Raw genomic sequence first — 14,959 nt, 5'->3', positions numbered from 1 at the left:
AGGATTTTGTACACGAACAGATTTCTCGATTATGTCCTATAAATGTTCGATGGGATTCGTGTCGGACGATCTGGGTGGGCAAATCATTCCCTCGAATTATCCAGAATGATCTTCAAACTGATCGTCAACAATTGCGGCCCGGTGACATAGCGCACTGTCATACATAAAAATTCCATCGTTATTTGGGATCATCAAGTCCATTAGTTTCTTCTAAAAGTCTTCAAGTAGCCGAACATAACCATTTCCAGTCAGTGATCGGCTCAGTTCGGCCAGAGGACCCAGTCCATCCCAATAAATACAATCCAGACGATTACAGAGCCACCTCCAGCGTGTGCAGTGGCTTGTTGACAACCTCTCCCATGGCTGTGCCACACTCAAACACTACCAGCTTGAGACAGGGACTCATCTGGCCAGGGCGCGATTTTCTAGTCGTCTGCCATCCAACCAATAGGAGGGGGGCGGCAGGCGGTGTCGTGCTGCTACCAACGGATCTAGCGTCGGTCGTCTGCTGCCGTAGCCCATTAACATTCACTTCACGTCCCACATTAACTTCTGTCGCTATACCACTTAGTGTTGCTTGTTTGTTATAACTGACAGTTTACCTCAGGGTACAGTGTGTGCATGAACCAAGGGACAGCAGTAAGGATTGAAGACTAAGTTGGAAGTGCACGGATTGATAACTTGTAATATGAGAATACAGTCTTTCTCCTCCGCAGTGCAACTTTGATCAGAAGAAGAGGCAAGAAAACAGGTCATGTGTTAAAATATCAGGGGGTAACTTATGTGGAACTAGAAGGAGCAGTAGAGAGCAAAAACTAGGTGAAAACAGAGTTCGGAATATATCCGATAAATTATTGATGATGCAAGGTGCTACGTTGTATCCGAGATGGCTCAGAGGAAGAATCTGTAGCAGGATTAGTTTTACTATAATACAAGTCTTTACCGGGGGCCATCCGTTTTTGACACCCTTCCCCAACCCGCCAATAATTTTTACAATTTTTTACAGATAGGATGCAGTAAACATATGTTCTTTATTTACGACTTCGGTTTATTTTGAATCCTGGCTCTGGCAACAGCCATCCAGGAAATTTATCACATTTTCAGCAGTTGATTTGTAAATGTATCTCTCTATGATTTGTTTGCGCGTCTCTTCACTCATTGTTTTCTATTCGCTTTTGTGAAGACGCGGTAAACAAGAAAAGGTTCACAATAACATTTTCAGTTGATCTAGATCTTCTGGACTCTTAACCGACTAGTGTATTACAAGTTACACAGTATATCGTTATAGGAATTAGAATGCCAAGAGTTAACAATTACTGCAAGTTTAAAGTTTATTACTAAACTTTTTTTTCTCTGCCAAATATTCAGTGAACGGATGAGAGGAATACGCTCACTGTTAAAAAAAGTAAAGCTGTCGTTGACTGTATTGCACAACAATAAAAATGCAACAGGTGTTCAATACTATGACAAAATTACCTGTACTAATGATGTCCTAAGAAATGTCCACAGAAATGAAAAATCTGTGACCTAAATCACGTTATCTGAATTCCCTCTGTCATTGAACATTAAAATATGGTAACCCTACGGAAGTCACATCAAAACAAATCAGAAGACTGTTGATTAGGACTGAAATTTTAATGATAAGGCTTATATTTTTCGGGAAGCTTTGCATGTTCGTTAAATATACATAAGAAATGATTGTTAAGAGAAAACTAAATGAATTACTGTAATTTGTTAAGTCATTTATTGAGTGATAATTACATGTAGATATGTGACCAATTCTCTCTGGCAGAGCATATTTTAGTAATAAAGTGATCATATTCGTTACATTTTCACTCTTTCGAGATGTAAACACCTTTACTCATGCAGTTTCTTTCTTCCGCGTTACATTTATCAGAATTGTGCCTCTCATTTTGTTTCCTGGGAAAAATCAAATTCCATCTTTCTCCCCTGTTTCGTCTGGATTCACAATTTGGTTTTCATCTTACGCAGTAGTGAATTTGTGTAGCCTATTCCTACCTTATGATCAGGTAGCTGCTTAAGCCAATCTGGATCCTGGACTGCGCAGAAATGTCTCATAGTCATATTCAGTCTTGCTGAAGTCGGAGGTGTGCGCAGTATAGTTCAGAATAAAACGCCTAAGGCGAAGCAAAGTATTCAAGTACGATTACAGCAGCTTGTGTCCTAATAAGGCGAGAAAGTGTTTTCGATTGATGATACAATACCATATTGTACACAGTGTGAGGTAAGAGTAACAGCGGAGGTCACGTAATGTTCACCAGCATGTGACAACAGAAAAACGAAAAACATGGAATACTACGGAATGAAAATAGAAAAACACTACAGCAAATGCTTCTAAGGGATTTTTTGTCAATCTTATTCATCGTTCTGTGAAAGACTTTGTACAGTTTTAGTTTTTTTGGTGACATTCCCTTAAGTAAACTGAACCATACAAAATCTAGTGAATTCTTCGAAAAATATCTAATTCTTCCCCATTAAGAAAGGCCTACGTCAGCCGAAGGTGCGAAAAAGGAATGCAACAAATCAGACAATGGGTGGCAAACAAAAAAAATGTGGGTGTTAACTGGTGGAACCATATACTATGTGGGAAAATAAACGTCAAATGTCATTCTGGGAACTTTGGAAGATGATAGTCCAGGCGAAGACTTTCTAATAAACTGTGAATTTTTAGAAAAAGTAAATTCGTTCATCACTAGTAAATTGTTCGGCAAACCTATGGGTGCCATTGGCCGGAAAACGTTAAGCATGACAATGCTCTGTTCTTCATAATGGATGCTGCACCTTACATGATGCCGATTCGTTGAAAATATTATACAGTGTTTATAAATTAGTTATACAAAAAATGTGTGTGAGATCTTATGGGACTTAACTGCTACGGTCATCAGTCCCTAAGCTTACACACTACTTAACCTAAATTATTCTAAGGACAAACACACAAACCCATGCCCGAGGGAGGACTCGAACCTCCGCCGGGACCAGCCGCACAGTCCATGACTGCAGCGCCCTACACCGCTCGGCTAATCCCGCGCGGCAGTTATACAAAAGTAATCTTTAATTGCGAAAAGAGTAAATAAGTTACAGAAATGTTCGATACAGTACTGAATGCATTACATTTTCAAGTTTTACTCCCGCCTAATGCGTTAATTCCCGAAGTTTCCGCTAGGTGGCATGCGCGAATGCAACAGTCATCATGGAGTCGCGCAACGCTGCAAAGAGTATAGTGTTGTTTATGGTTTCATTACTCAAAATCCCCTACTACAGTTCTGGGACAATTCGGAACTAAATATCGCAAGCCGCCATTACAAAGACAAATTGCTCTTAATTGGTACGATTGTTTCAGCGAAACTGGCTGTTTATCACACAGGACGCCGGGCCTGGCTCGAACTGCAGTCTCTACCGCAGCAATTGAATAAATTAGTCCGCGTAAATCAACGAGACGTGCAGCATAGAATTGAATATGCCTAGTGTGGAAAGTATTACGAAAAGTCTGTCATTTAAACCCTGCAAATCGGTACTGTTTCAAACTAAGAGAAACTGACAAAGAAAAAAGTGCTGAGTTGTGTGTTCAACAATTTATTTACAAAATTGGTCTCATTGAAATGAACCAGCCACATAGTGAACCGGCATAATGTTCGGATATGGACTGAGCAGAAACCACATCGTGTAATCGAACTTGTACGGGACATGAATAAACGGTTTATTTATTTATTTTTATTTATTTATTTATTTATTTATTTATTTTTTTTGCGCTGGGAGCTGTAACAAGGTTTACGGTCCTTTCTTTTGTGCCGAGTCAACCGTAACTGGTATATAGCACCTTGACTTGCTTGAACATTATCTAATGCTCCAATTACAAAAGAATATCGGACAAAATTTATTTTCCAGCAAGATGGCGCTCATCCACATTATCATCGTGAAGTTGTCACGTATGTCCGTAGGAACGTGTCGACTTGATTGTACGGGGTATGGAACAGTATCCCGGCCACCACTATCACCTTATTTAACCACGATGGACAAGCAGTCACCACCATATATCAAGACTTGCTTCATAGGATTTGGGAGGAAATTGATTACAGGTGGGACATTTGCCGCATTACAAAAGATATACTTACCTTTTTTGCAATGAAAGGTTACTTTTGTATAATTAATTTATAAACGCCCTTACAGTGAATTGGTGCAAGTGGCTTGTTTAGCTAATACCTTCCAAGAGAGTTGCAGAAGAGATTCGTAGGAAATTCAGTGGTGTTAACAAATTTATTAGGTGTGGCGAAAAGATATTTTTGAAAACCTCTTTACGCCTTGCACCGTTTTAAGTTGTTAGCTCCAGACATTTCATTACCACAATCTCCTATTTTGACAAGACGGGGTTCCTGGACTGATGCCTATATCTATTACTGTCAGAATTTCAACATTGTGAAAAGCATCATTGATTCATTCGATAGCAGTGAAACTGCTTCAATTGGAACAGCCCGATGTCTTAAGTCTAACGCTGAATTTTCAGGTAAGCCATCGTATATAAAATTAAATTTCAGATTTATTTAAGCTGCCATAACTGCTTTGGAGCAATCAGAAGTGCTACTAGCGAAAGACAAATGAAAAAAATCTGTGAATAAGTTAGAAGCTGTTTGTCGTGTAGAGGGAAAAGAAGTGTCAAAGAAAATGGAAAATATGTTAAAAAACCAATGGTAGGTTCGTACAACACATAAGTGCTACAGAGATGCTTCGGTAACTCAAATGGGAATCCTTGGAGGGAAAACGACGTTCTTTTCTAGAAACGCTATTGAGAAAAGCTGTCTGCCAAACGATTATCCTGCCACCAACATATATTGGGCGTAAGGACGACGAAGATAATATTCGAGAAATTAGGGCTCATGCGAAGGCATATAGACAGCACAGGATACCCTCCGCTACACACCGTACGGTAGCTTGTGGAGTATCTGTGTAGATGTAGATGCAGAAATGTATTTCACAGTAGTGAAGATGAAATAGTCCTCGTAGCTCATATGGTATGCATCCCTGAATATTGACTATTCTGCCTGGAACACCCTCGGTATGTATACTGCACTTCTGTCATTTTTTGGTGTGCCTTAGGCCCATATTGCACTCTCAAATTTCTTTGACAAAATCTTCGATCAGATCACTTACGTGAATCGTTGAGAGTGTACTAGGAAAGCTTTTATCAAAGATACATTTGGTCAGTGATCTTGGATCGAAGTTAGAGCGACATCCTAGCTTTGATCAAAGCTCACCGTACTGTATATTTGTTTGACTCGCTTTTCTTGCTTCTAACCTGTAAAATGACGTCAGGGTTTAATTTGTGAGAAGAACAGGTAGGGGCGTGAACCTACGTCACGAAGGTTCGCTCGCTTTGCTCAACAGACAAACAATATTCCTACACGTGTTAACTCGTAACTGAGTATTTATGTACAAATGTGAATTGCATCTTCTACTACAACCCGCTGTTGTGGAGTATTATCGTTTATGATTCCTACAACGATCGGAAGTCCACAGCCCTAGTAATAATTTATTATGACTGTACCGGATACAATAAAAATAAAATCACGCCAGAATGATTATCGGTTGCATAAGGCACCACATCTTCTATGAAATGAGGTCTTTTAAGGAGAAGAAACTAACAATTAGAAGTCCCCAGCGTGGGGTCTACTCTTTGAAACCATTTATACGGTGACGTAGGTTAAGATTCGAGGTATCACACCCTGCAGCCACTCACCCTGGCGGGTCCTCGTTTGCGGGTATTCGACGAAAAAAATATCGGACTCTTAAATATGCTTAATAGTGTTAAAAATGTAGAGTAATATTTCATAGGCTGATTATGTGGTGTAACCGGTATGGTAAAAACAAGAAATGCAGATCGTGGGTTCGAATCTCCTTAGGTGTTTTAATTTTTTTTTAAATATTTATCAAACTGACATTGATTTAATTTTTATTCAGTTAAATGGTTTAAATGTAATTTTTTGTTTCTATTCTTTTGTCACATTTTTTTAACATTCTAGTTAGGTTTAAGTAGTTCTAAGTTCTAGGGGACTGATGACCTCAGAAGTTAAGTCCCATAGTGCTCAGAGCCATTTTTTTAACATTCTATAAATGTTTTCATTCGTTCTCATTTTTTCTTTATATCATTCTTTTTCCATTCGGAATTTTTGTGAATGTGAATTTAATTATATTTATCTATTATAATACTTCAGTATTTGAAAATGCCGATCAATCGGTTAAAAAACAAAAGACGTTTCATTTGCTTATATTGACTGTGCAAGAGTCGCAAAAAGTATTTTTCGTTACAAGATATGCAATGTTTTGGATAGTAATCGTCATACAAACGTTTAAAACATAACCTAAATCTCTACTGTACTATGGACCGAATTATGCAGATAAAGATTTAAATGAAAGAAGGGATTATAAGTAAAACGAAATTCAAGCAAAAGGAAGAATAGAAACAATGAATGCAGTAAAATGGACGCAAAAATAGGACGGTAAAACAAAACATCGAAATTAACAAATAAAGTTAATTAAAATCATATAAAAACAGATTTTAAGTGGAAATTAATGATAGGAAGAAAATGAGAGCAAAGGAAGTAGTTGGTATGATGATTAAAATGGTGTTATAAAGGAACAGAAATATAAAAATTGCATTTAAACCAATTAATTGAATAAAGAGAATGATCAATGTCATTTTGATAAAAAGCCTAGGCCTAGCTTCGTGACGTATGCATCGCGGCCTGTCTTTCTCGTCGGCCTCGTTCCGGCTCGGCTATCGCTGCACTGACAGTGTCTAAGTATGAAGAATACGAAATTACCTCCTCCCGCTCTAGTTAACGGAATTCCGGTGAACACTTCTGGCTCCTCGATACTCACTGTTTCACCCACAACCGTTCCCATTTCTTTTTTTCGTTTGAAGCAATATGCCCTGCACCAACATTACATTAAATGCCGTTGCACGGACTACGAACTGTTTGCAACGATTCCAGAGCAACTGTGACGACAAGTTTTACCATAAGTAATAGCACCAGTGAATCAGCAAACAAGCCTGATAATATCTCACCGAAGATCGTTTAAAGTGTAGTGTTGTGGAGTGGGTCTTATACGATAACTCTTCTGCTCGCTACCTATTACGGAAAAATTCAGGGTCAAGTAAGAAGCCCCGGATGCTATCATAGATGTGGACGAGGCGAAGACAGCTTCGTCTCAGTTCAAGAGCCGGCGGACACACGAGGCCTCTGACTGAGTCAGCCGTTGGCCGACTGCTGGCATCAGCTTCCGCTGAAGCCAGCCAGCCCAGGCGGCGAACAATACCGGCTGCATAACTCCGGGCAGATTCGGTTTCCAATAGTGCAGCGTGCGCGGTTTCTTCCGGCTCAGTAACTGCATTTTACAGTCCACTTTTTATATCAAGACGTCGATATTGGGCAGTACATCATCATCTAAAGCGTGATTCCGTAACGATTTTACAAACTTTCAAAAGTAAATGTATCAATTTGAGGTAAAGGTTCCTGATCCGGAAACGATCGAGTCGAAAGTTGTAAGCGAAAATCGTTCTAACACTTCTGGCAGTGTAATACATGTACTGGCATCGTCATAACTAAGACTCTAGAGTAGGCGTCTTTCAGAGGTATAGAATGTATCAAATCAAGAAAAAAAGTGTAGTAAAAATTTGTTCTAAAATGAATTCCTTAAGAGCTACGGGCACTTGTTCATCTTCGCTACAGCGAAACATACCTCTTCTGCCGGATAAAGGATCATAAATCTTAATACCATGCATTTTAGAGCCCTTATTTGCTAGACATTTTTTTCATGTTTTGGTCCATTCTACCTTCTCCAAAAATATCGAAATCAAAGAGCTTGCAGTAGAAGAGATGTATTTCGCAATATCGAATATGATCAATGTTCATAGCTCTTAAGGTACGCATTTTAGTGCCCATGTTTACTAGACATTTTCTTCTCGTTTTGGTCCACACTACCATCTCTGAAAGCTGCCTTCCCTGCAGCCTTAGCAACAACAGTACCGGTACGTCTACTCTGCAGTCAGAGGTATCAGAACGATTTTCGCTTATAACCTTCGACTCGCTAGTTTACGGACCGGAGTCCCTCACCTAAAATCGACACATTTACCCTCTCCCTTAATCCCTAAAAGTTTGTAATATAACCAAGGAATCAGCCGGCGTACATAATTTCAAACCCTGTAAAAATGATGAGGATAGAAGTTTTTCGCTTGTTATATTTTCGATGTTTCTCTCTTTTCCTTTTTGTATTAAAGGCATCAGTTTGTTACATTTGAAATCGTGGCTGAAAATATTCATAAATAGTCACGTCACGTAAATTTCACACAGTCATAGTAGCAGCTAAAATATACGCTAACGATCATCAATGTCGCTACGTAGGCAAACAATTGTGTGTAAAGGTACTAGGTTAGGTTGCAACAGTTTACTTATGTTGTCAACACACACGGTTAGCTCAAGAATACGCTTGTTTGTTTAAAACTGTAGTAGTTAATGCCTGATAAATAAATATTGTTGCAGAGAGAGACACGTCAGAATCAACGACATAGTTGCATTATTATTTTCAATATTAAGTAAATTCTTTGTTAAACACTGGCCTTTATACTGTTAATTACGATTTGAATAGTATTTACGGCAGTGAAAACAAGATTTTTATAAGTCAGCGATTTACTCATAAGCAAGCCTGAGTCTCATATTATTATTCATTATCTTTAAGTTCGTCGTGTGTATGTAATGAAAAATTTTCGGCAAAAAAATATTTTCTTTTCCAGACAGGAAAAATATTTAAAGTATTTTTTCCTGGCATTTTATTAATGAAGCTCAAAATTAATGTGATTAAATATATTTCACATAGTGGCTGCCAGTGCGTCATTACGACAAAAGAATGGCAGACGGCCAGTGATAAAACTTGAATTCTAACGATAATAATTATTTCCACTTAATTATATTCACGTGGAGGGAGAGGTATGAAATAAGATTAAAGGGACAAATACTTTTTATAAATATACTGTGAAAAAAAAACTTACGTATAGATGTCAAAATCGTGCGTACAGAAGCAACCTCGTACAAAAGCGTCTAATAGATTCGAGAACTGACACCAGAGTGTTCATTTTATTCGTCCAAGTCTTTATCCCATAATTATATACAAATTTCTTGACATGATATACTCATAGTCTTTGTTATTCTGTGTTACACAGAAATATATTTATTATTAATATTTTTATGTTCAAAACACGTAAAGGTGTAAATTTTTCTCGTTCCAAAATAATATTTCATCATTGATAGAACATTTACGTATATAAAAACGCACATTTTTATTCGTTGTTGACACAGTTCACTTGTGGTTATCGTAAAATTTTACTTCGGTTTCTACGAGGCTTTCCAGGGGATGGTACGTCACGCAATAAAACTGCTGCATGACGCTGTTATTTTTTTTACTTCTTTATTACCAACTCTATTCGTAGCACATTTTGCAGACATTATCCACATATACCACTGATGTACCTGCACAATTAAATCATTGTACGGCATGTAATTCGAGAGATACGGCATTTTATACAAGCGAGTTCCATTGCTTACAGAACCGGGGTGGTGGTTCACTGGTTCGTGTTAAGTCGTTAAAAAAAGCAGCTGGCAAAACTTGTAAAAATACCTCACTGGTAAGCCGTAATTGTAACTCAATATCACGTTGAAGGCTGAAGGCACGCTTAAGTCAAAATATATGTGTGAAAAGGATAATCGTAAAGTTTTAATTACACCTCGAAAAAATAAAGTTACATAATTATGTTTTTTTTTTTTTTTTTTTTTTTTTTTTTGCAGATACGAATGTGCAGTACACACTGAAATCTCCGCACCACAGTACCGCAACATTTCATAGACTCGGATACCCGACAGGAAGGTGATGTGATTTTCAGCAGGGTAATGAACGTCCAGAAGCGGATGATGTGATTGACGCAACGCTCTTAATGATGCGACACAACTGCAAGAACACCACATCTCTCGTCAGATGAACACGCACGGGACATGATGAAACGGGAGCGTTCCCCAGGGCCTGCACGAACCATTGCCGAATTGCGACAAAAGACGCAAGATGCTTGGGACAATCTGTCGCAGGATGCCATTCGGCACTTTTCTGATTGTTTGCATGCTAGAATACTTGCCTGCGTTGTCGCCAGAGGAGTGTACACCGTGTGTGTTGTTGTCACTATCTGGGGAACTTTACTGTCACATGTGTGTTTCATTTGGTCTGAATTTGTTATCATATACTCCTACAATGATGAACTAACTGCCTGTCACCTCACCTATCAACAAAATGATCTTTTTTTGGCAGAGCAGATATGATTGTCTGTGGCTGTACTAAACTGTAGATGTAGCATTGCCGAATGCGAGGAGCAGTATTGCGGCTTTGGCGATCACTGTGTAACTTTGGTTTGTTTGGTTATCTGCTTCTTCAGCGACTTAACGTTGGTGCGGCGGTAATCTCAGCACTGCTCTGCAGTCGAAGCGGGTGAGCAGATTTTCAGGAAACCGTCAAAGTAGTCTCCAGTCCAATGTCAGTCGCTTCCCCTTATAGACCTTCCCGAGTTGCAGAAGGGAACCGTTCCAAAATGACAGCCCGCGGATGTCGGTGCCTCAAAATAAACGTGGCTCTAGTGCAGTTGCCCAACAGCACGACACTCCCCCCCCCCCCCCCCCCCACCCCGCCTCCCCGCCGTGGCGCAAGTTAATCACAGCACTAGTTTACCCCTTGTCAGTGCTAATACTGAGGAATACAACCTTGATATACTGTAGGTGTGTTGATCTGTATTTCATCTATGGATCCAAATGAGTCAAACGAAAACATAAAGCACCTTTCTCTGCGCTAGAAGAAAGAAAAAAGTAAAATTTCATAGTCGGAAGGATTTCCAGAGTTGGGAGATTTTCAAACTCTATGAAGTGCTCTGCAGCGCAATATACAGTCAGAGGACTACGAAATCAGCAGTCCGGTCGACGTGGATGTGAAATAATACGTGAAAATTGGGAGACACGAACCACCTTGATTCAATCCTAGGCAATTAAGAGACGTCGAATGCTGGCCTGCGTCAAACTTTAACCAAACAACCTAAACAATGTCGTCTTTAAAACACATCTTATTAAACTATAATTTTGCCAGTCAGAATTTAAAAAAAATAGAAGGCACGAAATCAATGGAAAAAATCCATTAACATGATCAATTGTGAAGTTTTGTAAGCAAACAAATGGCCTCAAAGTTGAATAGCGTTTTTAAACTTTATTTCCTCTTTCTCCATTATGAGGTTTTCTCTTTATAAGTGGCATTTCGTTGGTTATTTTTGTTAACAACCAACAAGATTTTCCCATGTTCTGTAATATTGTTTTCATATCAGATTTTCAATTTTGAGGGTACGCCTGTCGTTATTTGTATATGAACAAAAGTACCATTTGTGCGTATTTTCTAGCTTTATTTTCTAATTCGTTTGATACTCTGGATTCAACCAAATGGGGATGTAATTTTAGATCCTTAAATCAAACAGATGGCATTTACATGCTATACCGTGATGACGTTACTAACTTTTCGGGATGGTGGACAAGGGTAAATGTATCAATTTGAGGTAAGAACCCTGGTCCGGAAACGACTGAGTGGAAAGTTGTAAGCGAAAAGCGTTCTTATCCATCTGACAGTGGAACTCTTGAACTGACAGCTCTTTGCTTTCCGTATTTTGGAAGGAGATAGTATGCACCAAAACAAGAAAAAACTGTTCAGTAAACATGGGCTCTAAAGTGCATACCTTAGAGCTATGAACACTTGTTCCGTAGAAGAGATGGATTTCACAGCTGTCAAGGCATGCACTTCAGAGCCCATGCAAACTGGACATTTTTTACTTGTTTTGTTGCATACTATCTCCTTCCAAAATACGGAAAGCAAAGAGCTGTCAGTTCAAGAGATCCACTGTTAGAAGTATCAGAACGATTTTCATTTATAACTTGCGACTCAGTCGTTTCCGGACCAGGTCTCCTACCTCAGATGGATACATTTATCCTTCTCTATCATTTCTGAAAGTTTGTAACATCATCACGAAGTCACCCTGTGTATTCATACTGTTAATACAAGGTGTACTTTCCATACACTTGTAAAGTATGCTTACCTTTAGATATCACAGTAATCTACCTTCAAGCAATGCTGAGTTGAACTAACAAGCTCTCTGAGCTGAAACTATCTTTTTTAAGCGTCCTATACATTTTGTGTTCTTCCTATGAAATTTAGTTCTCGGGTATGGAAAGTTGTCAAATTCACTGTATCTGTTACATAAAAATGGAAATTGTAGAAACTTGCCCAATCAAGGATAAATTTCTTCTGACGCCGGTGGCTAACTATCAGCTAACACTAAACTGGACGACGGGCCTCGACGCTACAACAACGAAAATGTTATTTCAGTTTAAAGTCGGCTTATCTAAATCCAGACGAGAATGTATTTAAAAGAAAGACACTATTTTCAAAAAGTGATGTTGCACATGAGCAAGAGCAGTTAAAAGGGCAGAATGTCTCAAATTTTTGGCTGTACATATTGATGAAAACTTGAACTGGAAGACACATTTTATTGAGTTTCTAAATCCATTATGTTCAGCTACTTTCGCTATTTGTATAACCGCTAGTGTTGGAAAAAACGAATCAGCCTTCTGACATAAGTTGCATGTTTTCAGTCACTAATGTCTTATGAAATAATTTACTGGGGTTACTCAACATTTAGAAAGAAAGTATTGATTGCGCGAAAGCGAGCACCAATAATAATATCTAGCGTACGCCGACGGACGCCATATAGTTATGTCTTCAAGGAGCCAGGCATTTTAACAGCGCCGTCCGTATTACATATATTCGCTAATGAAATTCGTCATAAATAATCTACCACAATGTAAGAAAAACAGCGAGGTCCACACCTACAACAATAGAGAAAAAATGGCCTTTATTAATCATTATTAAAACTATAAGAGGCTCAGAAAGCAGCTCAGTATGCAGCAACAAAAATCTTTGATCATTTTCCCAGTAACATATCTCTGACAGGTAGAAAAGCAAATCTTAAATCCAACCTAAAATCTTTCCTCCTGGACAACTGATTCTACTGCATGGCCGAAGTTTTACTTAAAAAGTGGTAGCCTGAAAAAAACTTGTTTCTAAATGTTGTTGTTTGAGTAGAACTAAAAAAATAATGTGTTTATAAATGTTGACACTAATTTTGCATACATATCCTGTAGACTGACTCGTTCCACGTCACTTCGATAAAAGAATCGTTCAAATGATCGGCGGAACATGTAACTAACTAACTAACAACATACTCTCTTTGCAAACCTAATTAAGTTAGAAGTATGTAATGTAAATATTATTCTCCTTTTCATGAATTCACTCCTAAGTTTTCCTGGACGTTATTAAGATGAAATCGTTTGTTGTTGTTCTTGTATTGTGTTAATGAAAAAGAGAAAGTCTACGAAACTGTGTCATATAATATGCAGAGAAGTAAATAAGACAAACGTAAGGACGATAAAATTATTTGTTACTGTAAACTAATGTCACAGAAAGAATGTTCAGTGTCATTTACACAGCGACAGGAAGCTAATCCTAACGTAAAACCTCATACAGCTTGTGCTTGTATTGTTAAAATCGAAGCAAACGACTTCGTCACCAAATGAAGTGAAACAAAAGTTTAAAACGGAAGTTAAAAAAAAGCACGTGGGAGAACATTTGCGCTCACTCTAAGCTAGTAGTCGATAATGAGCTCTAATAGAAGTGCTTAGTGAGCAAAAGCTTCTTGAAATAAAGACCTGATGAGAGTATGCATACGTGAACACCGAGTTACGACATAACATATGGTTTGTAAAATATCAGGTGTGTTCAACTGGAATTTTGTAATTTCGAGCGTTTTATCAGTCTGATTCGTGCGAATTTCTCGTTATTGTGTAGGTAAACAAGCCTGAAAATCATCTGTAGAGTATTAACCATATTGGTTAAATAACCTGTTATTAGATAGGTTAGATATATTTTGGTAGTATCGACGATTATTTACATTATGTAAAAATACAGCACGTCTCAAGAACAATGACCTGATTTCAAAATTCCATATTTATTGATAAAAACATGCTACAAAGATGGGATGGATTGCAAGACTTTCAAATAATCTTTAAGTTTTACCCGTGCTATTACAAGTTCTCTATGTGTCCGCCACCAGCAGCACGAAAAACGTGTAGACGATAGCTAAATTCGTCATAAACTTTACTCAATGTATCTGCTTTTACAGAAGTTACGGCGGCTGCGATTCTGCTCTTCGCTTTTTCTATGTCATGAGGTAAAGGGGAGATGAACTCACTTTCCTTCACATAACCCTACCAGAAAAAATCGCGTGGAGTTATGTCTGGCGATCCTGGAGGCCAAGAATGCACGGCAATGTCTCAGGGTGCCAACCACCCTATCAAGCACTGAGGCATAGTTTCATTCAGAAACTGGCATACATTGTTGTGCCAGTGTGGTGGAGCTCCATCTTGTTGGAAAATGACGTCATCGGAATCCTCCTGAACTTCTGAGAAAAGCCAAAAAAGTTCTGGGGAAAGTCAAAAACTATGGAGGACTACTGAAACGTGTCGTAAAAGGTGATGAAACACTGATTTGCGGATATGACGTCGAAACTAAGACTCGAAGTCCCTGCGGAAATCATCTGTTTCGGAGAGCTAAAAAAAGCTCGAGAAATGTGATCAAAAATGATTTTAAGGATGCTCCATGCCACTTTTTACTGTTCTGAAAAAAAAAAGAAAACCTTAAATAGCCGTCATTTTACAAGCACGGATTAGATCGACTTGGATATTCTGACGCTTTTCTACGGTCTCCTAATTTAAACGTGGCTGCCAACGCGGATTTCATTGGATTACTAACAGAAGTTGTG

At 38.5% G+C, this 14,959-nt stretch overlaps 1 protein-coding gene across 4 annotated transcripts in view; it reads right to left on the bottom strand.

The window, feature by feature from the left end:
* LOC126278465 (very low-density lipoprotein receptor-like) overlaps positions 1-9,139 on the bottom strand; it is a 150,725-nt gene extending 141,586 nt beyond the window's left edge. For all 4 annotated transcript variants that reach the window (XM_049978605.1, XM_049978607.1, XM_049978606.1 and 1 more), the window contains exon 1: positions 9,062-9,139. The gene's annotated coding sequence lies outside the window, so the exon portion shown is untranslated. The remainder of the gene's footprint in view (positions 1-9,061) is intronic.
* Between the last annotated feature and the right edge of the window lie 5,820 nt (positions 9,140-14,959).

Source organism: Schistocerca gregaria, chromosome 6, assembly GCF_023897955.1.
Source record: "Schistocerca gregaria isolate iqSchGreg1 chromosome 6, iqSchGreg1.2, whole genome shotgun sequence".
Classification (NCBI taxonomy): Eukaryota; Metazoa; Arthropoda; class Insecta; order Orthoptera; family Acrididae; genus Schistocerca; species Schistocerca gregaria.
Note: the sequence above shows the minus strand (reverse complement) of the source record. Positions and strands in the feature narration are given on the sequence as shown.